Source organism: Alosa sapidissima, chromosome 2, assembly GCF_018492685.1.
Source record: "Alosa sapidissima isolate fAloSap1 chromosome 2, fAloSap1.pri, whole genome shotgun sequence".
Lineage (NCBI taxonomy): Eukaryota > Metazoa > Chordata > Actinopteri > Clupeiformes > Clupeidae > Alosa > Alosa sapidissima.
Genome location: NC_055958.1, coordinates 27,715,764 through 27,743,422, shown reverse-complemented (window position 1 = coordinate 27,743,422; position 27,659 = coordinate 27,715,764). Strand labels below are relative to the sequence as shown.

Below are 27,659 nucleotides of genomic sequence, written 5' to 3'. Positions count from 1 at the left end.
GGGGCTACACCAGTGGAGTCTATATTGCTACTGGCTGCTGCCCCTCTTAAGTAGCACTCCACTGGTGCCAGATTGATCAAATGCCTATGCCCCCCCCCCCTTCATTAGCACTTCCAGGTGCTATGGGGAAATAGCAGGCAGAGAAGGTCTACCTGCTACACCACTTTGAGAGAAATACCAAAAATAGGGAAGAAATACCAGAAACACAACCTTGCAGCCATTTTAATTTTTCAAGGACTACCACCCTTTACTCTCACTCCTCTGAAGGCCATTGTGAGTATGTGATGAATTCCATTATTGTAGAGGCACCCATTGTTATAGAGGTGAAAGAAATGCTCAGGCAACCACAGCTCTCCGCCAAGGTGACAACGGCGTTTCTGCTCTATTAAACTCATTCAGTGGGCCCGCTATGCGTAGTAATTTCATTTCTGGGCCGCGCGCGCGGGTAGGAGTGAGCTCTGAGCACGTGCACAGCTCGCTCTTTTGGCCCAGGGATCTCAGGAGTGAGCACATGCCAGGCATCACTGCATTGTGTTTAATTACAGGCATGTCATTTGTCACAGCAGCATGAGAATGTGCGTATTCATCTCCTAAATGTCTCCATAATGAGAAGATATTGGCGTAAAACAACTAGGCTGAAATGGATTCCTTACTTCTCCGTGAAGTCTATCCATACCTAATGTTTGGAAAGATTCTGCCAGTAATACTTTGGAATTGCTCTCTTTTTAAAGCTGAATTGTGTGAATTGCTATCAGAAAACTACTGAGAAAGAGAGATCTCTGAAAAGTAGACCACTTCTCCAGAACTTGACTGAGCTCTGGGAAAGTGCAACAAAAACAGCTTCTAACAGACAGCTGCCCCTGCCTGCCAGCTGAGTCCCGTTAGAGTTAATAAGAAAACTCAATGTCATTTCTAACTTCTATAACGTAAACAAACTAAGCCTTGTATGTGCCGACATAAAACCCTTTCAGCCTAAGGCTATTTTCAAGGTAATTTTGCTTTTACTTTTAAGCTCTTATCTTAGTCATTAGAGGAGCTGTCTATCCATATTATATCTTGTTTTGTGTTTTATCAGAACAGTCGAGGCTACCCACATCGGACATTGTATAATGGGGAAAGCATTTTGTGTCCTATGATTTTTTTAATTTCAGTTTTGCATTTAAATCTTGCTGTAGGAAGTAGGACAAATATCTTCTGCATGGATCTGGCAATATAATGAACCATTGGATGAAGGATGCTCATACTCCTCTGCATGTGTGACCTGTAGTGACCTGTGCTTGTAGATGTGCTGATGTACTGTAGCCCAAGGCACATTTGATGAACTTTTCATTCAACTTTTCAGCAAAATCTGATGAACTTTTGAGTCATTGATATGGAAAGCCAATAATTTTGGGGTGTAATTACAATAGAATGCCAGCCCAATATTGGAGACAATGCAGAGATTTGCTGGAGAGCTCAAATCGTGCAGTTTCAGGTGATATACATATGATATCCCAGAAAGAAAGATGGGTGTAATTTTGGATGCAGTTTGCATCCTTTGGATCCATACAATTGAATATGAGCTGTCTTTTCCAAGTTCACGCTACAGATCTTATATATGTTACCCACTCTGTTTTCATCGACTTGCTTGATTGTAGTAGTAGTTGTAGCGTAGCATAGTGATGGCAAATTGCTTTTCCAATATAGCATAGACACTGAAATAGCACAATTATTACATAGTAATGACATTACAATAGTATTGTCCATAACAGTGCAAGTACTACATCCCACATTTTATATGTTGCCATAATTCCCCCTAATGTCAATAGACCCATATTGTGCATGTAATAATTGCAGTGTACCATGTCTATGGCCTAAAAATTTATCATGTATCACCATGGACACTGGCGTGAGGAAGGAATCCAATGAAGCGATTATTTTCCTGGTCAGTGAGTCTGTCATAAACAACAAGGCACACAACGGAGCCGAAATACCTTGAGTCATTGATTCCATTCCACTCAGTCCACCTGCTCGCAAGTAATTGGTCAGTTTAAGCAACAAAAGCCACAATCCTTTTAATTGGCAACCTGCAAGCTTGCCATCAAATTCAGCTCATCGATTGGACTAATTTACTACAAGAGATCAATCAAATTAAGGGAGGATCACATAATATGCCACAAATGGGAATTATGGTGAGCACTGGACACATGGACAAGCCGAGATTCCCTCTAGATTCCATATTGATAAGCATCTAACACAGTGTTCCTAATGTGGGGCTATTGGCTTACTGTGTATACTACCGCCTCATATACTTTTACCAGTGTCCTGCTGTGCATCAGTAATTGCACAGAGACCTTTAGATCCATGGACTTCCAACTAAGGCCTCAAGGACTAGTCTCTAGATGCTGAGCTTAACTTCAGCCAGGTCAAGTCACACAATGGCAAACATTAATGTAATTACTTTATTTTGAAAAACTTATGTTGGAAACCACTAGACAATATCCTACGCAGAGCCGGACAGTAACGGAGTACATTTACTTGAGTACAGTACTTGAGTACAATTTTGAGGGATCTATACTTTACTCGAGTATCATTTTTGGGGAGTACTCATGACTTTACGCAAGTACATTTGAGAGGCAAATGTTGTACTCTTTACTCCACTACATTTCTATCCATAACCGTGAGTACCCGTTACTTAGAAAAATCTCGGAAACCCTCAATTTGTTGTTTCCCTCTCAAACGAGATTGGATTGTGCAGGCGCCACTGATTGAGACAGCCTATCAGCAATCACCTTCAACTTTCTGTCAACTCCATGGTCAGATTTAGATAAGAGACGAAGCCATAGACGAAATAATGGACGAGGACGCAGCAGGTCCATCCCGAGAACCTGAGGCCCCACCTCGCCAAACTATTTCAATTTTCTGAACAAGTTAATGATAGTTTTCACTTCAAGTGTTTCAATTACAAAATAGTATTTTGTATTTGAAATACATATTTTAAATACATGTATTAGAAATACTGCCCATCCCTGGCAACATGGTGAAAAGATGAAAATGACTTGATTCAATTCCTTTTACATTCTCCAAGGTATTAACATTAACATTTTTCATAACTCCATGTTGGACGTTTCTGTACATAAATGTGAGCACTGTGGCAGTAGTAATGCAATATTTAGAAAATGTAGGCTACTCTTGTACTCTTGATACTCAAGTACTTTTAAAAACAAGTACTTCAGTACTTTTACTTAAGTAGACATTTGACTGTTGTACTTTTACTTGTACTTGAGTACAATTTAGCAAAGGGTATCTGTACTTTTACTCAAGTAATGAAGCTGTGCACTCTGTCCGCCTCTGATCCTACCAAAACAATCAGAGGGAAAAACAACATTGAAGTCTCCACCTAGCATATATGTCTGCACTTCTAATTCTGTCTGTGACTTTGATACTGTGGTCTTTTGTCATTATGTACAGTGCAAAACAATTTAAAAGAAATGCTTTTTTTGTAGAGGGAGGATAAGTGTACCGGTAAGTACATAAGACAATGCATGATAGACTTGCATCACAATAAGAATTTTTGATAGATTTCCATATTCCTTGTGGATCAGATTCCTGACATTTTGGTCCACGTCCTAAACAGGAGGTCAGGTAAAAACGACTCAAGTTCTGACTAGAGAAAGTTGAAACATTTTTGTTTTGTGGTGTGATACTCTACCAGGGGCACATTCCTTAAACAAATCTGTTAGTTTGTATAATGAAACAGCAGGAGTCAGCTATTCTTGTGATCTTCAGCGTCTTCATGTAATCTGCTATGGCTTTGGTTAACATTGAAAACGTCACTGGACAAAATCAGATCATCCATCATGATTTGCATATGGACTTTCATTATTCATGTTTCTGACCTGCGAGTCAGAACCTATATATGAAAACCTTACAATAAAAATAGATTTAAAAAAACATTTAACAGTGAAGAAAAATATCATGAAAAGGAAAAGAAACACTATAATCCCTCTATCTCTGTATCCTGCTGTCTCACTGTGATGGGAAATGTAGTTTTTTTTTTTTTTTACAAGCCTGAGACATGGACGAGCTGAGCAATAAAAAAAAACGTCCTCGGCCTCCTGGAGCAAACAGCTCAGGCGATAAAGATCCATTACCTTCCTGGACATCACACGTCCTCATCTGCTCCGAGTGCAAACAATGCCATTACGCGTTAGCGGGGGAGCCCGGGATCTAATCAGGGGCTCCCGCTGAAGCGGTCGGCACAGCCCTGTTCGCCTCACCGCCTCCACGCACATTCCCAATCAGCGCCACGCCACAGCCATTTTACCTCACAGGAAGGCATCCCCCCACTGGCCCGAGACTAAAGCGGCGGGAAGCCTGGTGGGGGAGCATTAAACACCCAGATGCATTCAAATGGAAAGTCAGCAGGAGTGAGAGGTGTGTGTGTGGGGTGGGGGGGATTTCTCAAAAATCTAAGAAATTTTTGGTTTTTCACTCAAAATGCTTTGACAAAAAAAGCATTCAGTGTGCTATAGTTCAGTATTAAGAAAGATAAATGATTGTGTGTGTGCGTGTGTGTGTATGCGTGTGTGTGCGTGTGTGTGTGTGTGTGCATGTGTGTCAATGTGTGTGCCTGTATGTGTAAGGAGGAGACAAGAGACAGAGGGGTCTGATGGTGTGGGTTGCAGCTTCATTACTTAGGCTGTGTAACTCAGGTTAATGAGGCAAGCCAGCTGGGTGCCAGGGGAGCATGGAGACGTCTCAGGCTGGCCGGCCCCTCACTGATTCAGCCTGACAGCCCACTACCGGCCCCCCTCCATCCCTCTCTCCATCCCTCTCTCTATCACTTTCTCTATACCTCTCTGTTTCTTTCTCTTTCTCTGTACCTCCCTCTCTCTTTACACCCCTCTCTCTCCCTCGCTATGCCCTGTCTCTATCCCCCTCTCTATACCTTTCTCTTTTTCTTTCTCTATACCCCCTCTCTCTTTACCCCCCACTCCCTCTCTCTTTACCCCCTCTCTCTCCCTCTCTATGCCATCTGTCTATGCCCCCCTTTATCTCTCTCTCTTTCAATTTCTCTATCCCCTCTCTATACCTTTCACTCTCTCTGTATCCCTCTTTCTCTTTGTCTGCCACAGTTTGTCTCCTCCTTTCTCTCTCTTCTTTCTCTTCTTTTCTTACCCTCTCTTTGTCATCCTCACTCTCTCTCTCTCACTCTCTCTCTCTCACTCTCTCTGTCTGGGTAAGCAGATGCAGACGTCCACCTCGCTGCTGATGGAGCGGGAGGGGGCGGATGGATGGGAGCTATTCATGGGGAGGATTTCTGACAAATGAGGCCCACACAAATGGAAATGGAGGCAGAGGAGGAGAGAGGGATGGAGGCAGAAGAGGAGGAGGAGAGAAGGTTGAGGGGAGGAACAGAGGGGCACTCACGCATGTTCCCACACAGTTACAGGAAACACACACACACACACACACACACACACACACACATACACACACATATACAGTTAGACTTAGACTTAGACATACATTCACTTAGATACAAACACACAGGGGCACCGCTAGGGTTGTATTAGTATATTATAGTATGCACCATATCCCAGCCCCCCCCCCCAAAAAAAACAAACAAAAAAAACAAAAAAACGGTAGCTATCCTACACATAGAGGTGATGTGTTACAAGCTTTTTAAAAGTTCTGGGATGAGGGAGATTTACAGAGCAAGCAGCTCTGGCCATATCGGCTCTGACTTATATGACGTGACCATTGCTTTAAATGCATTATCGCTTCCCAACACGCGAACAAGGGAAAGAAAAGAAAAAAAGAAACCAATGAGCTTATGTCGTGAGAAAAGACAGTTATGGTAACCTAACAATAAAGATTAGCAAAGTTTGGTTGTCCCAAACTTTGAGATGATCCATACTCTACGCATTAACTGAATTTGATCAATCTTGTAAAACGAACTGCGATGTTCCAAACAGAATGACTGTAGGATGCAATGCCAAATCTAACTGCCTTCAGCATAACTGCTAAGAACAGTGCGCCTTTTACTGCAAAAATATTAAGCTGCTGTTTTCTTTTCATGACGAGCATTTTGAATGATTTATGACTGAATGGAACGTTGGAATGGAACTGCTTATCATGTCATGACAAAGTTTACACCAATTATCATCTTCTAATGTATCCTTATGTTGAGATGTCTAATCTCTTTGGCCTAAACATAAGATATCATTTGTACGCGAGGCATGTTTCAATTAAGACAGTACACAAGCTATTTTTTATGTTGTAAAATTGAATGATTTCATGAATAAAGTGTTGAAAAATTGTACGCACAGTGTGTACAGTACAAGATTACGGCTGGCGGTGCCACTGCAAACACACACACACGCACATACACACACATATACAGTTATTGAATTAGACATACATTCACTTAGATGTAACACACACATGCATACACACACACACAACACACAACGCACAAGAGTAATGACGGATGACGAGTGTGTGAAGCTCAAGACCCAGGCCTAGAGTCCACAGGTTGACTTTCCAGCAGATTACCGCCATGTTAATGCCTCTGAGTGAGAATAAGCGAACGAGGCAGAGAGGGACACAGCAAAGAGTCTTTACGAGGCCAGAGCTGCCATGAATAAAATAAAATTGCGGTGGTCATGCAAGAGTGGACAGATCTTTAAATCAGTTTCATGTTTCAGGTTAAATATTTTACGGGCCATGGACGCAGACATAAATCTCCAGCCCCTCCCTGCTGTCGACGCTGAACGACTGTTGTGGCACGCAAGGCATATGAAGATGAGAATGAGAGGAAGGTTGCGTTATCATACACATTACATCAGATGCTTTGAAGTGGTTCACTGTACTTTCAAAGGATTTTATTTGGTCCTGAGTTTGTTACAGATTTATAAAGGCTTAACTACCTAGAATTGTATTGAATTTCTTTGCCGACGCACAAATAATTTTAGACTACTTTTTCTTTATGACCTTCGGCTGTATAATCTAAACCAAAGGAAGTAGAACGCCTACCCTCGTTGTTTGAGAAAACAATTTACAGAACCTGGAGGCAGACATTATGAAACGACTCCAGTAAAGGGTAATTATATGAGTGGACAAAAACAAAGCAGAGCCTTGTGTTTGTGTATCTGCATTACATGATGTACCGTAGTAGATGGAAGTAGACGCAGGAGCCAAAGGAAAGAGAGGACATTAGCTTATTATCATCAGCATCAATCTTCTGCCTACTCTGTCGCATAGCAAATGGTCATGCAAGAGACACTCATATACATCACACAGGGCCCTGGAGATCCCTCAATGCCTCGAGGCACAGGAGGATCCACTGTGTGTGTGTGTGTGTGTGTGTGTGTGTGTGTGTGTAGCGTTGTGCCCGTGTGTGTATGTGCCAGTGGTTGTTTGCTCACACTGGAGCTGGTGCAGGAGCATGGAGCTGGCCTTTAAGCCACACCTGTGCTATTAATCTCAGAGTGGCAAGGGGAGGCTAATGTGGTGGGGGCACGTCAGAGTGCTCCCGTTAATGACAGCAACACCCGATACACACACACACACACGGACATACTGTACACACACACACACACACACGGACATACACACACACACACACACACACACACATGGACACACACACACACACACACACACACACACACACACGGGCACAACGCTACATACACACACACACACACACACACACACACACACACACACACATACACACACACAGGCACAACGCTACACACACACACACACACACACACACACACACACACACACACAGGCACAACGCTACACACACACACACACACAGGCACAACGCTACACACACACACACACACACAGGCACAATGATACATCGCTATGCCGCTAATGGCCCCGTGCAGATGGGACCTGATGTGTTTGCTAGCACATCAAACGGTCTTTAGCTGCTCTGGCACAGGACGTAGTGTCACTTCATCAGTGGTTAGGGCTCGTTGTTGTTGTTTTTACCCTTCCTTTCTTTTTCAGTAGCTTGTTTGCACACCTGTTCCTCCAACAGGTCAAGATCATTGTTGTTTTGCCCTGTTTAAATGGAGACTAGCATCATCTGAAACTCACGAGACAACAGGATCACAGGCTCCCTTGTAAAATAGTGTGTGTGTATGTGTGTGTGTATGTGTGTGTGTGTGTATGTTGTGTTGTGTTGTTGTTGTTGTAGCAGAGGGTGATTAGGAAAACAATGGTTTATACAGAACAGACAGATCATTGGTGTATGAGATACACATTGTACACAGGCACAGCCTGATTTACTGCTGGATTTGAGGTTAAATAGATGAGACTTTATGAGCAAAACCATTAGCAATGAAATCACACCTTTAACAATGTTTCCAATGCCATTACCATAAACGAGAGGTGGTTGTCATTTTAAAACTGCAGTGTCCCAATGCCCTCAATTACACCTCAATTACAGGTCCAATCCACACAAGATCTGTGGGGACTATTGATGTTTTCCTTTTTCCTTTTTTGTGGTGTCTGTCTGTGTGTGTGTGTGTGTGTGTGTGTGTGTGTGGGGGGGGGGGGGGGTTGCAATCAGATAGATGTTTCTGGCGTCAATGTTTAAGTGTAAAAGTGCCTGCCATGTGTCTTTCAAATACACTTTGAAAATCACTTAAATCAATCAAATTATTACACTGCTCTTCAGAGTGCTGCAGAAAGTTCCATTCACATGAATGGGCCTTCCCAACGTTCGGTGGTCTGTTAAATGTATTTATTACATGGCTCTTCATAATGCTGCAGAATGCTCCATTCACTTGAATGGGCCTTCCCCACGTTCGGTGGTCTGCTAATTCTCGATAACGGACCGTTGCTAAGTATAACAGACCGCTGTCAAGGAAAATGGGTTTTGTGCTTCTAATTCACGTCTTTCATATCACTACGCAAGGATTGGAACTTCATTCAAAAGTGAAAGCAGACGGTTGATCAGCTGTGTTCTAAAGAATGTTTGATTCAAGTTCAGCGTGTGTTGTTGCAAACTATTTGTTTCTCAGCAAAAGCCATGATGAAACGGTAACAAATAGGCTATGTAGACTAAAGAGTCATATCGTGCTGAGTTTATTGTGTCATTTTGGCAAGTAGCCGTGTAATAAGCGGGATAATGTATAATGTCAGGGCGGAACAAGACCCCTCCGCTGCGTGTAGGGGTCCGGTTTGCCCTGTCGGGACCTATTTCCCAATAATGACCGGCGTTCTATACATTATCCCTTACATAATCACCGGTAAAGTATATAATCACCGCTGTCAATGGCAACAGGTTTTGGTGTTTCTAATTAACGTCTTTCATATCCCTCTGCAAGAAGTCCGTTCGCTTCTTGCAATGGAACTTCATTAAAAGTGAATGTCAGCTAGTAATACGTTGCCACGCAACACCTGAAACTGTCAAGTTCTATCTATTTATTTTGTCAGCGGAAGCCATGAAACGTTAGCAAAATCATTTTTAAAGACCCATTGTGTTAAGTTTCTTTTCTCGTTTTGGCAAGTAGCTGTGTAATAAGCGGGATAATGTATTGTAAGTCCCTTCAGGTCGAAGCAAACCCCCCCCTGCGCGTCGGGCTTCTGTTCTACTTACTGGGCTACTTATTTTCTGATAATTACCAGCGGACAATACATTATCCCTTACAAAATAGGCCTATACATTATGAAGCCAACACTAAATGTCCACAAGATGTGAACCCCTTACATGTCACTCAATGGAAATGAAAGCTGTAGCAACCTCAACAACTATATTTATGATTTAATTTACAGTAGGCTGAGAAATCGAAATGGACAGTATTGCTAGCAAAAAAAAAACATCAGAGAATGAGCTGCAGCTTGCCTCTCAACTTCACCTGCCAACATTCCTTAAGGCATAGACTGACTTAAAACTCTTTCTGATCCTGAAAAAGTGGTCCAGCCACTTGGACAATTCCTCCAATCATCATATCAAAGCCCAGTTTCCTGGCCAGCCCACAGCCTCATTTACCCCCACAGATGATGCGCTTTCCTGGAAATTATGTTTTTGGAGCATTTGTCCAATAAATGTCTCACTTCACTGCACTGAAAATAAGCACATTGTGAAGTGCCATTGAAGTCCAGTGTAGCTGATTTGTAAACACTTTATTGACAAACTTTTTTGGTGACATTTTAGAGGAGGCAGAGCAGTCTAACAGCAGTCGCCTCTGACGTACATTGATGCTTAAAGCGTATGTGTTAGATAAGAAGAAGCATTGCATCCTAAAAATCAGAGTATGCAACAGTCGAAGGGAGTCACTCTTCTTATTCAACACTGTCCTGCTGAAAAATCTCCAGGCTCGTCACTTTTGTGCCACAGCGCAAGGCAGCATTTCTGACGCCACTCCTCTACGAAAATGAAAAATGAATCTGACAAAAGTTGCAGACTTAAACAAAGCCTTGTAGGACTGACTGACAGAGGGTCAGATAATAATGTAACATTGCTTTACACCACCAGAAAATAAATAAATAAACAAATAAATAAATAAAAACACATCCGTCCAGGAGACAGTCATCAAAGACGCATCAGCAAAATGTGCTGTGCTAGGGATATATCACAAACACAAATGATTGATGACGAAAGGATGAACAGAAGAGATAGAGAGAGAGAGAGAGATGGAGAGAGATGGAGAGTCGAGATCTACTCAGTTTACCATCTTTTCTCATGTCTAATAATCAATCATATTTCACAATAGGGGACAGGCCATGGAACCTACAACTGAGCTCCTTGTATGCTATCAATCATCATCAAAATATGATCAGATAATATGCATACCCTTACTGAAAAGTTGTTGGGGAGATAGAAACCAGTTTATCTTGTAGACGGAAAATTGGCACCAAGTCCTTAAGCATCTAAACAATCATTTTGTGCAAACACAAATACAATCAGTTCACAAGCCTGTTTTACTAAATCAGCAAACACAACGCTGTTCTTACTTTGACCAAATCAAATCAATGCAGCCCATTTTGTTCATGTTTTACTGCATCTATTAATCCTTAAGATGTGAGTAATGAATGAAAGATTGTGATACCCAGACATCATTTTGTAAATAACCCATAAGGGCTTTGTGGAAAAGAGATGTCAGTGTATGCTACTGGCTTTGTTCTGCCAGATAGTTAAACAGGACGATAAAACAAATTTGTGCAATCATTGCAATTATACTAAATAGCCTATAGATACACTATATGATGAACTGCAGTGGGAAGACATACAAATAGTGATGGTTTCTTAACGATTTGCTAATGGGTCTGCAGCAGAATGAATTCATCTAAAAGACTCATGTCTACAATTTAGTTCCACATCCCTGTTTCCTCATTATGAGTAAATATGACATAACAAAACTCTCACACAAACAAACAAACACACACACACACACACACACACACACACACACACACACACACACACACACACACATGCGCGCATACACGCACACACGCACACACACTCGCTCACACTATCTGAGACAAACTTCAGTTGTGTGAGTGTAAAAAGTCATCTACAGTGCAAGAGCCTCTCCCATTTGGCCCGGTCTTTTGGCCTCCTCCTCATCTGACCCTATGCTACTGCTCCTGGACCCCTGGGCACTTCCCCAGTTCGCTGTACAGCAGGGGAAGAAGCCCGTGCACGCTGGGGTAAGGCCAATGAAATGTGCATGGAGTGAGATGGCAGATTGGAGAGATCGGTCTGGCCTGGGCTGGGCTGCTGGGCTGGGCCGGGGCCCCCTTTCTCCCCTGTAATCCTCCACGGTAATTTGATTACAAATGTTCTCAAATGTGCGGCTAATGGGAGTCTGTTGGAATTGCTTTGATCGAGACCGCAGATGAATCATCGAAGGTTAATTTTTAATTAACTGAGGGCCTTCTGAAGTCGGTTTGAAAGGGAGCCAAAGGGCTGGCTGAGACCGAACTCGCCTCGCCTAGCCTCTGCCCACTCTCTCTCTCACTCTGTCTATCTCTCTCTCTCTCCCTCTCTCTGCCTCTCTATCTCTCTCACACTATTTATCTCTCTCCCTCTCTCTCTACACACTCTTGGAAGGGAGGGGGGGGGGGGTAAGGCTTTTTCTTCAGCCCTCCAGATCCATCTTCTATCTCCTCCACCTTCGGCCCATCCTCTGATTGGCCAGCTCCATGCAGCACATGTGAAGCACACAGTTTATACCCACAGTTCCCTCCTCTGCCACAGCATGATCATGGTCATTCCATAAAGTAGCTGCTGTGCAACTATAAACTGTAAACTTGTTTCTGTGTCAGTAAGAGGGAAGGGAAGAGTAAATGTCTTTCTTTCTTTCTCTTTCTTTCTTTTGTTCTTTCTTTCTTTCTTTCTTTCTTTCTTTCTCTCGTGTCGTGTCTGTCTAGATCTCAGCATGTGATTAATAGGAGAGCAACCCAGTTTTCATTGCCATGCCAACTGCAGCCGACTCATGCCACAGCCCCAGCTATTTCACAGTCAGTGCGTTCTAATGACCAGCTCCTTAATGCACACAAGCAATGCACTACCCACTTCCAGTCTAAATATTTAAATTACCCCCCCCCCCCCCCCCCCCACACACACACACACACACACACACATATTCACTCCAGCACTACTTCATCGGGAGCTGCGCGAGCGACAGTGTTGATGTTCAGCCTTGCCTAACTGGGTCAAGGGTCCCATTTGCTTGCTGTTGTTGGGCTATTAGGGATGCCGCTGGCGGGGTTAATATGATGTATGGGCGCCATCCGCGCGCATGAATCAAGCCATCTTTACACGTTCATCTCCATTCGTGGTCACCAGCGAAGCCTGACCGGTGGCGGGAGCCGCTCGTCTCATCTCTACCCCGGGCTAGTTTTTTCTCCTCCGAAAGTGCTGACGCAGCACTTTCTACTCGCTGTGCGCGCGCGCACACACACACACACACACACACACACACACACACACAGATCCAGGAAGGAGATGGGCTGGTGGAGAGGAAAGCAACATTAATCTTTCTGAACGCCGGGGGTATTATATTCGGCCGCAGCTCTGATTAGCGAACTCATCCGTCTCGTCCCCGCTTCTCTGTCCGCGCGTTCGTCCCTCCTCTCGGAGACTGTCCGTGCGCTCGTCCCACCTAGTCTCCGCGCGCTCTTCCCTCCTCTCGGAGACTGTCCACGCGCTCTTCCCTCCTCTCGGAGACTGATGGACTTCGGGCCAGTCCAGTTGATTAGGGGCCTCCTGTTTTAGAACAAGAATCAGACACCATCACACAACTATGAGGTCCTCTGTGGTGTCTTACCCATCTGTAAAAAGTCAAAAATAACTTACTGAAACTGCACTGGATGTTTTGAAAATGCTTATACAATCTTGTAGGAATCTCAACACACATCTTTTAGAGCGGGACAGCTCAAGCTTTAAGTATTCAGGCAAATAATGGCTTGAAGTCAATGATGTTCTAATCTGTTGTTACTGTAATAATGCTTTTATCACTGTACACTCATACTCATTCACAGAAAGGTCATAATCTATCAATAAATCATATTACACACACACACACAAACACGCACACGCACACTCACACACAATGGTTATAATCTATTAAAATAAAAGAGTGGTAAAGAGGGGAAGACCAGGCTTGATGATGAAAAAAAATGTCATCTACATCCTTGAGGATCATACACACAATTACTACTCATGTCTGTTGCAGTCAGTATTCACAACACGGCTGTTCACCGCATTTCTTTTCCACAGTTATGGCTGACATGTAAAAACAAAACATGTCTTTCTGTGTGATGGTGATACTATATGAACTCATCCAGTGAATTAGACCGCGGAGAGACAAATGATCTAATCACACAATGGTGTTGGCAGGTGACTGAAGAGCAGCTTGAGTCTTTCAACTACTGGATGACACTCATGAAAGCCCTGTTTAATTGCAACAGGCAAACTCTTTGCTCCCTGTCAGTTTGCACTAGAAAAGAACTTTAATCCAGTACTGGGCACGGCCCCGACAACAACAAAAAAAAAAAAAAAGGGAAGAAAGAAAACATGAAAGGTAGGAGTCAAAGGCATCCTGCTGCTCTTCAAGTTCACACGGAGGATGAGCGACTGGCAGGAGCTCCCATGGAGTGCAGACTTCACAGGATCGGGGGAAAAGCCACTAACCATGTCTAACACGCTCGGCCCGTGTTCGCCCGTCATCCCCCACTCCCCCTTCATCAAGATGAAATGAACGCTGTTGGTACAGAAGTTAAGATGCCGACCATGTTGTTTATGTGTATGTGTGTGTGTGTGTGTGTGTGTGTGGAGGGGGAGCTCAGTAGGTAGCAGCTTTTGTGCAACACATCTTTTTTTTTATCTGTCTGAGTAGACACTGTGTTGGCTGTTTTTTTCCCTTGAGAATATGATGTATTATGTTGTATAAAGATTTTTCACTAAGTTGCCATTGCCTTCATTTAAAAGTGGTTTTGTATTACTGACACTGTTTTTAATAAATTGACACATAAGCGGTGATATCTGACATTATGTGTTAACGCACAGTAGGGGGCCAGCTAAAGTTTTTAAAAAAAGAAAGAAATTAAAATCCCTTGCTGGTTTTGGGAAGCTGATGAATGTTCTGCCTTTTGTGCATGCAACATGTGATTGTCAGCAGGTAATTGGCCTCTACTAGCAAACCAATGCCTTCATTAATCCAAGTTTGATTCTCCAAATATCCCGTTACGTAATTAAGTGGGTGGGTTAGACCATAAATAAAGTGTCACCTTACATAGTGCATCCATCTGTGTGAGGTCATACTCCATCTGCAGCAGACAATAAGCAGCTGAAACAGATCATGCTGCCAACCCATTTATATAAATGATTGGTCATTTTTTCATGCAGAGTTCGTCCTTCAAGAGTAAGTAAACAATCTACACGCCCACATAGGCATAATAATATTTTGATTTAGAAATGTGCACATGCCACTGTGATATATCTGAAACAGCTTTAGTTTCATATGACATTGTGAGTATAAAATAAACAGCTAAACTCGAGCTCACACGGTTCACAACCTCTGCTCTGGGGGTTGAAGCTCTCCTCAGAGTGCCTGAATTTGACTTATTTAATGTTATGGGCAATATTGATAAAAAAAATAAACAGAATTAAATTAAATTAAATTCAAAATGAATTATCCACACCAAAACCATTACTGTTGCTTCCAGACCATATCACCATAAAGCATTCATGTCTCACTCACATAAGCATTCACCTCCTGAAGTGAATACACTGTGCAACCTAGTGCATCTTATGTATGACAGTCAGCAGTATCAGATTGTCTCAAATGTGGAAGAGAGAGGGGAAATACAGCTTTCCTACATGTTCTGTGGCTAGGAGGTACAGCAACAGCCTCTCACTCTCTGGCACTTTCTCCCCTGTTTATTCACTACTTGTTAGTGTGGGATTCACACTCAGTTAACAGATACCTTGCAACAGGGAGCCTGCAGCAGTGTGTGGGTGTGTGTGTGTGTGTGAGAGAGACAGTCTGAGAGCGTATGTGTGTGTGTGTGTGTATGCATATGTGCGTTAGTGTGCATGAGTGTGTGCTTGGGCAGGGGGGGATTCATTCTCTTAATATCCCCCCTACCCACCTACAGCCCTCATCACAACATGCAAATGATATGCCCACGCCATCAGTGGGGCTTGGTACCATGTAGCGCCTCACCTGTTACAAATAAACACAACCCCAGGGCCATCGGCACAGAAAAAAAAAAAAACCTGCACGCCCGCCTGTCAGCTGGGCATCCACTGCAGTTACACGCCCTGCACGGTGCCCGTTTGACCAGACTGGCACCTGCCATCTCTAGCGCGGACCGTCATCATGTTTTTGTTTTGACTGGCGGTGAGGGAGCGGAGGAGTAGCTCAGCTCTGCGAGTGCAGCTGAGGGGCAGATATCACTCAGCCGCGCCACAGAGCTGGAGATAATCAGTGGCTGAAGGGGGCTGATTAATATGTTATTGTTATTGTCTGTTCATGCATGCTGCCAGACAGGGCTAAAAGCTACCCCACAGGCCTCTGATGTACATCTGAATTCAGGATTGGGATTTGTAGTTTTTTGAAGGGTTTTTTTTTTAATATTAAATGATAAATAACTAGATGTACCACATAGCAGTACAAAATATGACCGCCGCTCAGTCCTGTACATCCGTTCCGCGAAAATAAATCACACTTCAATTTGTCTCCATATTTTACTCCATCCCCCACTCTTGAAACTTTTGTGTATGCTTGTTTGGCATGCCTGAGTGTGTGTGCGGCTGCACAGAAAGTAGCCTACTGGTGCTGAAAAGGTGAATAGATTGTAGAATAGCCAAAGAAGATGTAGCATTGTTATAAAACCTTTAAAATCTCTAAACAATCACAAGTAGGGCAGTTCATCACAGTTCATCCATTGCAACTGGATTGATGAAAGGTCACTTACACCTGTAGGCTACATTGTATTTGGGAAAAGCAAAAGGCATCAGCATAATGTTATTTATTTATTTATTTATTTATTTATTTATAAACAAAAACATCTCTGTCAGTTCCATGCCGTTTTCAACAGCTATCAAAAACAAAGGTCATTTTTGGATGGATGGATTTTTTGTGAATGTTTCTTCTTTAGTTCATGTAATACTTTATTGTCAATGCACAAATTAAGTAACAGTAGTCTGAAACGAAATGCTGTTTTACATCTAACCAGTGGTGCAAATAACTGACATGTCCAAAATGGCCTTGATGAAATGCATCGCTAGACTGTTCATACACATTTTAACGGGCCAAAGTTGAAGAGCTGTTGTCCGTTATTGTTCGTGCAAATATATCAAAAAATAAATAGCGGGCAGATCAGGCTGGGTTCACCCAGCCTAGTCCATAGGCACCCGATATTGTTTAATTTTCCGATTGAGATATCCACGCTCTGGCTATTCTAAATGCAAAAATGCATCAGGGAGTTATGACAAAACTGTAACTAACAAACTAGATCCTAATAGAAATCTGTTAGCTTCCCTAAGCTACAGGTAGGCTTATAAGGTAGGCCTATTTACAACATAAATTGTCAATAGGCTATGCTGGCGACACAAATAAAATCTGGCTTACGCCTTCCAGTATCAAGCGGACTTAAACTGCCATATCGTGGCGAAAAGTTGTAATAAAATTCACGCAGCTTCATGAGTCAAGGAAAGCGCGAATGAAGTAGCCACTTCTAAATGGGACCCACTACACAGTAGCTTAAGGTGTGTTGCTAAAGCAGCCATAATGAAATGAAGGTGTCATTGTTTGGATACTTCACACACACGTGCTTTTTAATTTCACAGACTACAACTACCAAGCTGGAATCAAAGCACATCGATTCCCCTCTCACACCCTGCACGCACTTAAAACAAAATAAACAGGCGTCTCAGTCTGCACGGACGTCACGTTCTGGCCGGTAACCATGGTAACCCAGCACGCGCGGCCATATTGGCGATACTCAGTGAATAAAGTACAATGGAGTATTATGCACTTTGGATATCTTGTAGCCGTGTCTAAACAACAGAAAAGCTCATCAAAATGCGTCTAAGATGCAAAGCCATATAGGACAGGACTTGGACTACAAGAAAATGCGCGATATTTCGAGAAATTACGGTTTATTGGCAGCGCAGATCCATATGAGTTGGGTGAGGGAGACGAAGTACCAAGTTCAACCACAAGCGCCCCCCTTCCTCTGATAACTTCTGACATTATTCTCCTTTCTCCTCGTTTTTTAATAACTTTTGGAAGTCGATACCTACACCAGATGTTTTTCTCAGTCGGACCTATTGGTACAACCTAAAACACGGCAATAATTAACCATTTTCCTTGACGATGTTTGGGATTTACTTCAGTGCCTAATGCTTTCTAATGACGTCCAGATCTGATGACACGCCGTGCAAACCCCTAATAGGCAAAACTGTATCAGACCGGTGTAACGTTGGTAAATCTTCCATTGCACAGAATGATTTTTGTAGCGCGTGCAACAAATGACAGTCGAAAGATACAATTACAGTGCTGCTATCAATTTGCTTGGTATAACCGCATTTATAGTTTTCTACAAATGCAATCAATCAAATTGGCCTCCATCACTCAACCAACGCTAACGGTAACATTACCTAGGTCCTTATTTATTGATATTATAAGATTAACGTACCTGCAGTAAAAACCAAGCATGTCCGATAAACATCCTCAGATTTATTTCGGCTTCAAGAAGAAATGGTAATTACATTTCATGTGAACATCGTCCTATCCTTATTAGACGTTCTCTGCGGTATACAGTCCTTGTGGGTTTTTCCAACCCACTTTTAACTTCCAACAAAATTACGTCTCACTGCAACGATGCGCCATCTAGTGGACAAACGACTACTTATCGCCAATACTGGAAATGCAGCCATGATGATGATGAATAATTATTTTGGCTTTCTTTTAATCCTACTGAATTTGTAATTATGTATCGGCCGTTATAATACCGATAGTATGTGGGTGCCTGTGTGTGTGTGCATGTGTATATGTGTGCACCGCCATCTACAGGCCAATGAGTGTACAGTCAATTTTTTTAGACCCCCCCAGAGAATGCCAGGTCAATCATACACATAAAATTTGGTGCAGTTCTGAACATCTTAACTGAAGATAGGGGCGATTAAAGCAGAATAATATTGCATTTTCATTTTTTACCGGGGGGGTGCAAATCACAAATTAGTGATTATGGGCCAGGTTGATGTGGGCCCTTGAGACCAACATACCATAAAAGATTCTTCATCCTCAGTGCCACGGTTCAGGTAGTTATTTAGGAAAAACTGCTTTTTTTGCGGTTCGGGGGGCCCAGCACGGGGGGGAGGGGGGGGGGGGAGTGGCCCCCGGGGACGAAACAAAATTTTTCCGTAAAAGTCTAGTGGGGCTACATACCCACAAATTTCATGTGCCCCGGTGGTTCGGTGTCCCGGGTATCGTTGACCAAAAATTCAGGAAGTAGATGAAAAAAGAAAAAAAAATTGACAATCCCTATATGACCGCTTCGCTAGCGGCGGTCATAATGATACTGTTATCTGGTACTTTTGTGTGTTACTATCTCGCTAAAAATCGTTGAAGGATAACAAAACCAGGGGGCTATTATTGGATGATAACGAGTGTAAACTTGACAGTGGATAGTAGTAGGTGAAACATTTGGTAATCAACTTGTGCAGACTTTTCGCAGCAAAATGGAAGAAGAATTAGGGTTATGCACTGCTCTCTAGCTGCATGCTAGCCCAGTGCCTTAGCCACTATGCTACCAACATCCCACTGAGTACTCAGGTATGTGTGTGTGTGTGTGTGTGTGTGTGTGAGAGTGTATGTGAGTGTACGTGTGTGTGTGTGTGTGTGTGTGTGTGTGTGTGTGTGGGCTGGTGTATTGGAGTGCCAGTTGAAACATTTAATTTCCCTTCTCAAATCAATAAAATGAACCAATAACAACTAACATGTGCACATCATGTTACACCCCCCACCTCATGTTGAACCCCACTTTCAGACATCTCTCTCTGACTTCTCTTAATAGCAGCAAATAACACTCTGGCATATGGAATGTGCTGGAATGACATAGCCCAGGTCTTTTCACTGAATCAGCAGCACACTACATTAAGCTGAGATTGCCATGATGTTGCTGTTGATTTACAGCTAAGAAGCAGTGGATTGGTGTGTGTGTGTGTGTGTGTGTGTGTGTGTGTGTGTGTGTGTGTGTGTCTGTTTGTGTACGGTATGTGTGAAAGCAAGTGTGTTTTGACATACAGACAGCGTTCAGAACATTACGGACTTCTCCCAGTCATTTTTTTCTTTGCTACTCCGCACAAGTCCTTTATGGAGCTGACTGTATTCATGACCCCCAAGTCTGTAATAAATCCACTAGCAGAAAATTGCTTCACACTGCACAAAAATCATAAAAATCATATGCACTCCCATAAAGCTGAGTCATGTTATAAATTATGTAAGGGTTGAAAGATGAATAAAATGGAATTCTGGGAATACTGCTACATTTGTGGTTCTTGTCATGACCATTCGCATGATGCAGTGTCTGGAGCTGCGTGCGGTGAAAGATATAGAAGAGTGTGTGTTCTTAACATACTTACAGTGAGCAATGCCCCATGCTTACTCCATGCATGACTACAAAACATCATATTGCTCCAGTTTGGTTGGCTGTAGTAGACATGCTCCCAGTTGGCTGAACCTTGGAATTAGTTTAATAATACAAAGTATTATGATGTGTTACACATTGGGGCATGTTAAAAGCACTATTGGGTTGCATTGTGTGCGTGGAGCCATTCTGCAGACTTAACGTAATCAGATGATGAAGGCAGCACCAATTGAGATTTCTAAAGGTCCCAGATGTCATTTTGATGTTACGTGTTACAACATTCCAAGGCTGATTCCCACAAACAAAGCGGGGGGGGGGGACATAATGTGAAGTAATGTCAAGAAAAAAATATGGAGTGTCTATTTACACCCCTGGTACGAATAGCCTTGGCCAAACAGCTGAGCTATTCACACCCTGTGACATAACATCAAAAAGATGTTGCTCACATGCACAAAAAACATGGCGGACATTCGTTTTTTCGTCAGCAGAAAGTGAAGAGTTCTGAAAGGATTCGGCACTAATATCTGTTCAAATTAAGTTTTAGATTGAAAAGTTGTGTTTTATTTTCATAATCTTTGTTCATTGAACACATACAACCGTTAGTTTGTTAGTTAACAGAAATTGTGTGAATATGACGCTCAGGCATAACACTATAAGTTTACCTGCAAACAGCCCTAGAGTTGTGGAAGTAGATAGTGCAGTGGTCACAGACATGGTTTAGTATGTGGGGGACTGGGGTTTGATTCCTGCATGATGTGTTTTGGCAGAGTGAGTGCGCACATGTACCAACGTCTCTGGAGAGAAGGCGCGCAATTTGAACAAGAAATCGGTTCTCAAACGGTTTTGATTGCAACAATTAGCTAGTTCACGCACCAGGGTGTAAATAGCATACATTACTATACACCAGGGTACGAATAGCATCCGCTTCTAACTATACATTGATGCAAACAGCATACCTTATTCAGAGTGTCTATTACAAAGCTGAGCTATTCACACCCTGTGACGTAGCAACAAAAACATGTTGCTCGTTTTTTTATTGGGGGCCAAGCAGCGAAGCTGCGAGGACCTCATTGTGTTTCTACGTTTTCCTATTATTATTGGGGGCCAAGCAGCGAAGCTGCGAAGGCACCCATTGTGTTGTTACGTTTTCTTATTATTACGCATCATCTTTCTTCTGCCATGGAAGTCTATGGCAGCCCACAGAACCGTCTTGTGAAAAGTTGTGAAATTTGGCACACTGATTAGGGACAGTCGCATGATTCATTTCACCAAGTTTCATGTTGGCACCTTGAGCGCTCTAGCGCCACCAACAGGCCAAAGTTGGAAGTGTGTTCACCCACGTAACTTTTAACCCGTATGCCCGATTGTCAAAAATTAGGTATCGTTGGAATCCTTGGACCAAGCCGAGTTCAACGCACTCTATGACGTCATTTTCCGCCATGATGGATTTTCCACCATTTTGGATTTCATCAAAAACACTTAAAATGTATCAGGGGTCACATACTTTCTCTGATTCCCACCAAATTTTACACAGATCATCTTCAGACCAAGCCTCACAAAAGTTATCACTTTTCGTCTTCGGAAGTATTACCGTTCGCCCGTAACAGCCAATCAAAATTTGCGGCGAAGTGAGCTCATATCTCAGCAACCCTTGCAGTCATCAAATCCAAACTTGGTATATGGACTCATGACCCCATCAGGAGGACGCTCTAGAAATTTGGTGACCTTTGACCTCTAGGGGGCGCTGTAAATCAGTAACATGCCTTTTGGACTGTAGCTGCTGTTGTGCCTAGAATTACAATGTACTAGTGGTGTCTGGTAATACTGTGGAAAATCCTTATGTCAACAGATGGCAATTCATGACATCAACATAATTGATTTGGCCGCCATATTGGATTTAATCAAAACCACTATCAAATTTCCCTAGGTCACAAATTTCATTGGATCCTCACCAAAATTGGCACAGACCATCTTCAGACCATGCCTTATCAGTGCTTTGATTTCCATAACAATTGACGGAAGCGTTTGCCCGTAGCAGCCAATTGAAATTGGTGGCGAAGCCGCCAAATAGGAAGTGAACTCATATCTCAGCATCCGTAGCATCTATCAAAACCAATTGGTGAGCAAACTAAGTACATTGACTCCTGACCTAATTGGGAGAACACACAACCAATCTGGTAACCTTTGACCGCTAGGGGGCGCTGTAATTAGCAAAACCTTTTTTTGCCCGTAGCTGCTGAAGTGTATTATTCTGCCATGGAAGTCTATGGCAGCCCATAGAACCGTCTGGTAAAAAGTTGTGAAGTTTGGCACACTGATTAGAGACAGTCCTGTGATAAATTTCATCAAGTTTTAAGTCGGCACCTCATACACTCTAGCACCACCAACAGGTCAAAGTTGGATGTGCGTTCAAGCACCTAACCTTTGACCTGTCGCTCTGAGTTTTCAAAAACCAGGTGTTGTTGGTGTCCTTGGACTAAGCTGAGTTCAATGCACCCTATGATGTCAATTTCAGCCATGATGGATTTTCCGCTATATTGAATTTTATCAAAAACACACAAGTTTTCATAGGTCAAAAATGTTGTCTGATTGACTCAAAACTTGATACACATCATCTTCAGAGCATGTCTCACAAATGCATTGCTTTTTGTCTTTCGAACTAAAACCATTTGGCCATAATAGCCAATCGAAATTGGTGGCGAAGCCGCCAAACAGGAAATTACCTTGTAACAATCTTGGGTTGTTTGGCATGGAACTTGCTGTGACTGCTTAATGCTATATACCTGATGCAACCGCATTGAGTTACATGACAAATTTGGACTGCTGAACTGACTGCTTGGCCCCCTCATTGCTGCTTGCAGCTATATTTATTATTATTATTATTATTACATTGTGTGATCAATATGTCAGAGGAGTGCAAGTAAATATTAATAATTAATAGAACACATTGCTGCACCGGGGTACGAATAGAATTCACTTCTAATTGCACCAGGGTACGAATAGCATACACTGCTAATTGTACCAGGGGTGCAAATAGCCTTACCCAAAAAAATATCCCATAAACATTTTTCTTTGCCCCTACTCACTTAATGACCATAAATTAAGAGATCTGAACAGACTTCACATATACCTGGTGAGCCTCAAGTAACCACTAGTGGCCTTCATGGCATCCTGACAAGCTTCAAACAATGAGTGCAAAATATCAAATGCTAATTTAATCTGACGAGTCTTTAGTCTGTTTTTTATTCCAAATCTCTCCCATCAGTGGCTTCCTGGTGGGCACAATTAGGAGGTGTGGGGAGGGTGAAATTAATCACAGACTAATGTCTTTCTGGGTTAGAGAGTGGAAATTATTCACATAAAGCTCCGGCGTAAGTAGCTTTCGGTAATCATAGAAGATGTGATGGTTGGGACCACAGGGGGTCCTTCAGCTCTGTGGGGTCCTTTGTAGGCTGCCCTCCCAGTGCCTGAGAAGGGAAATAGCCCAGCTGTTTTTCACAACTCTTTTACATGTCTTTTGTCAATACAACAGAAATGATCACTTCACTGATACTTGTTCTTGATGAAGTGAAGTACCAAATGTGGACAGTTTTGACAAATGTTTTTCACTCATGTGACAGACATGATTAGACACAAGGTTAGGTCACTCCAAGCTCTATTTGGGGGCCAAGCAGCGAAGCTGCGAGGACCTCATTGTGTTTCTACGTTTTCCTATTATTATTATTATTATATGCAATGGGAGTCTATGGCAGTCCATAGAACTGTATGGTAAAAAGTTGGGAAATTTGGCACACTGATTGGGGACGGTCCCATGATTCATGTCACCAAGTTTCATGTAGGCAACTCGAACCCTCTAGCGCCACCAACAGGCCAAAGTTGGACGTGCGTTCATGCACGTAACTTTGTACCTGTTGGTCCGATTTTCAAAAGTCAGGTATTGTTGGAATCCTTGGACCAAGCCGAGTTCAACACACCCTATGACAGGAAGTGAGCTCATATCTCAGCAACCCTTGCATGTATCAAAACCAAACTTGGTACATTGACTCATGACCCTCAAGAAATTTGGTGACCTTTGACCTCTAGGGAGCGCTGTAATTCACAAACATGCCTTTTGGCCTGTAGCTGCTGCTGTGCTTAGAATTAAATTGTACTAGTGGTGTCTGGTAATACTGTGAAAGGTCCTTAGGTCAACTGAGGGCAACTTGTCACATCGATATAATTTATTCGGCCGCCATATTTGATTTGATCAAAAACACCAACAATTTCGCACAGGTCACAAATTTCATCTGATCTTCACCAAAATTGGCACAGACCATCTTCAGACCATGCCTTGTCACTTCATTTATTTCTGTAACAATTGATAGAAGCGTTCGCCCGTCACATCCAATCGAAATTTGTGGCGAAGCCGCCAAACAGGAAGTGAGCTCATATCTCAGCAATCGTTGCATGTATCAAAACCAAACTTGGTACATGGACTCATGACCCCATCAGGTGAATGCCGAAGAAATTTTGTGACCTTTGACCTCTAGGGTCACTGCAATTAGCAAAAATGCATTTTGCCTTGTAACTTTTGACGTGCTAGACGTGAAACTTGCTTTGACAGCTTATGGCCATATGTCTGATTGCAGCATTGAGCTAACAGCATTTCGTTGCCATGGTTACTCCGGCCTATCTGCTTGGCCCCCTCATTGCTGAAAGGCAAGGGGCAAGGATTTGAAAGGCCCAGTGTGTAGTTTCACAATCAGGATAAGCACTTTGTTTCAAGAGACCAACAAATTCAACCTTCTTGAAAAATGTTTTTTTTTATTATTAATCTGAAGGATAATGGGTTTTTTTTGCAATTGTCTAGGGTGCTGCTAAGTAGAGCTTAGATCGGGCCCAACATTTTAACCTGACACTTTTTTTAATAGGCCTGCGTGGGCCATTATAACTGACGTTCTCAACTACAATTCTAAATTGTTTGAACTACAGAAATCTGTTTAAAATTATCTTAATGAATAGCCTAATGCAACGAAGGACGAAACATGTAAACTACGTTGTTTGTTTATTCAGAATGGAATGGATCGCAAATGGTTCCCAATGAAGAAACGTAAGCCACCTTAACCGTAAAATGACCTTATGTCCCTGCAGCAAAATTCCAGGCATTTCTCTGTGAGGGCTTGGTGAGGGCTCTGGGGTTTGCTTGGAGAAGTGACAAAATAGGACATTGAAGGCTGACTATCATCCTTTTTGCCATGGCAAGCCTGCTTCGAGGTTAGAAGTGGGAAATATCGGCCCGACCCGGCCCGCGGGTCAGGTCAGGTCAAGTTCGGGCTCGGGCAGAGAATCTAAACTCTACTGCTAAGTCTAGTCATTAATAGTAACATGCAGTTATCCAGCATAGTCACATCATTTGAGGCACACAGACATGTATAATGCCAAGCACTTACTCTGATGGTGAAACAACCTATATTAAACTGACATATATAGAGCAGGTGCAGGACATTCAACAGGTGTGACTCATGGTATCATTGATGCCACTTTAATCAAGTTCATTTTTTTTATCAAGAATGGCCAGTTATGGTCAGAACAGGAACAGGAAGTTAATAGCTGCTTTCAAATGTCCTCTTGTCCACATACGGTCTGAACTGAAAAATGAAAAAAATAAAATAATGACATGCTGCCTCTATCACAATTCTGTCAAAGGAAACGTTTCAATTATGGGCAGTTTTTAATAATGCTCCACTTTGTCTGTGGTTTCAGCCTTAGGCACTCAAGCACAGAATGTAGTGAAAAAAAAGAAAGAAAGATGGAAAGAAAGAAAGAGAAAGAAAGAAAGGAAGGAAGAACCTTCCTTTATATTTGATTAAATCTAAAAAAGGAAATCCACAAAAAAAGGAAAACCACATTCAGCACATTGGAGGCAGATTGTGGCCTGTACATCTTGGTTAATAGCATCACCAAAGCTCTGGGAATCATACATGTTTGACATGATGGACATATTAAGTTTAATTTGTCACAACCCTTGGTCCAAAGTCACCATGTCCTCCACGTCATCGGTCTAATCCCCTCGGAATGGCACCTGAGGCGAATTACAGGTCAGTCACAGCTAAGATCACAATCACACTCGATTTGTACAAGATGGTAGCTTCCTTGATAACATCAGATAGATAACACATGGATATCAGGATAATTGAGCCCAAATGAGTTGAAAAATCTGCTCATGTTGTGAGGAAGGATAGATTTAAATCAGATACGGGCAATTCATTTTTCAATGGACATTTTCCTCAAACCTTGAAAGCAAATAGATGAAGTAAATGTAAATGATTGTTTATCCATCTTACCCTTTTTTATACTTAAAGGGTAATTCCAGATGTTTCACATAGATCTGTTTCTCGAGGTCACTGAGTACTGTCATAACGAAAAACCTGAAAACAATCGGTTTTACCTTGAGTTGCTGCATCTAACAGCTAGCGCAGCCGGCAGCTAGCGCTACACTCTGAGGGCATGAACATGGAGGCTCATAAACATGCCCCCAGAGTGTAGCGCTGTAGCTGCCTGGCTGACACAAAACAAAAACTATAACTGTGGAAGCACTGTTGAAACTAAGATGATGCCCCAACAAATCTCGGCTTCTCTACTGATTTTATTCGGTCCATTTTGTTAAATATTAAAGGGGAAAGCCTTTGAGTACTACCAGACCAGACCAGTCTGTACCAGACCTGGATAGCATCTGATTTGGACACACCATGAGCCTCAAAGAGAAGAACTGGTGTCATAATGTCAGGAAGTAAAATGAGAACAAGTGCACATTGGAGGCTCCCAGAGTGCCTCATTCTGTGAGATGGGAGGCTGTCGTGCCTGATTGTTGTTGATTATAAAATCACAGCTGTGCCTCAGAGGGAATGGCTTTTGTGTGGACAACAGGAAATCAGCAAGCACCATTGTTTAGCTTTGTGGTAATGACTGGTAGGAAGTGCTCACTTCTGGGGAAAACAGGAGCAAGCTGAGCACTCCTGTGGTGAATGGCACGGCAGAATAGGGTTTTCATGACGACTGATTTTTTTCATAATAGTAATCAACTAGTCATTATGTACCGCTACAGTACTGGGGCTAAGACTACTGCTAATGCTACTGTAGCTGGTGGCAGTGGATGTTTCATCATTAGATGGTTATCCATAGCACTCGTGGTCTTATTGCACTTTAATACAGCTGTACATAACTTGCATGTCACTGTGGAACAGCTCTCAGTTTCGTTGACGTACTGTACTTCCATAACAATGTCTAGTTTAGCCTTTTTGTCAGCTGCTTAGTTCAAGTTGCTAGGTTACCGGGACACTGGCAAGACACGCAGCTCCGTCTGGTATCATTTTTTTGTTTGTGTGTTCATAATTTTATTTAATGTTCTGTTAATTTTTTGTATTTATTTTTCTAGTTAAATGTAATCACTCTTTATTTATGTTAAATTCAATCATTTTTGTGTTATTCTTAGTCCTTTTTTCTCTGATTAACAAACTCGGCTGACACTGTCAACAACGTCAAGTTAACGTTAACGTTAA

At 42.5% G+C, this 27,659-nt stretch overlaps 2 long non-coding RNA genes across 2 annotated transcripts; one reads left to right on the top strand and one right to left on the bottom strand.

Annotated features, from left to right (window-relative positions):
* On the bottom strand, window positions 1-27,659 carry LOC121699740. The gene is made up of 4 exons (XR_006027026.1): window positions 27,649-27,659; window positions 19,537-19,540; window positions 18,120-18,130; window positions 1-163 (listed from the first exon to the last, which is right to left on the bottom strand). It is a non-coding gene; the product is annotated as an uncharacterized LOC121699740 (long non-coding RNA).
* On the top strand, window positions 22,604-24,404 carry LOC121699738. Its single transcript, XR_006027025.1, has 3 exons — window positions 22,604-22,682; window positions 23,387-23,396; window positions 24,394-24,404. It is a non-coding gene; the product is annotated as an uncharacterized LOC121699738 (long non-coding RNA).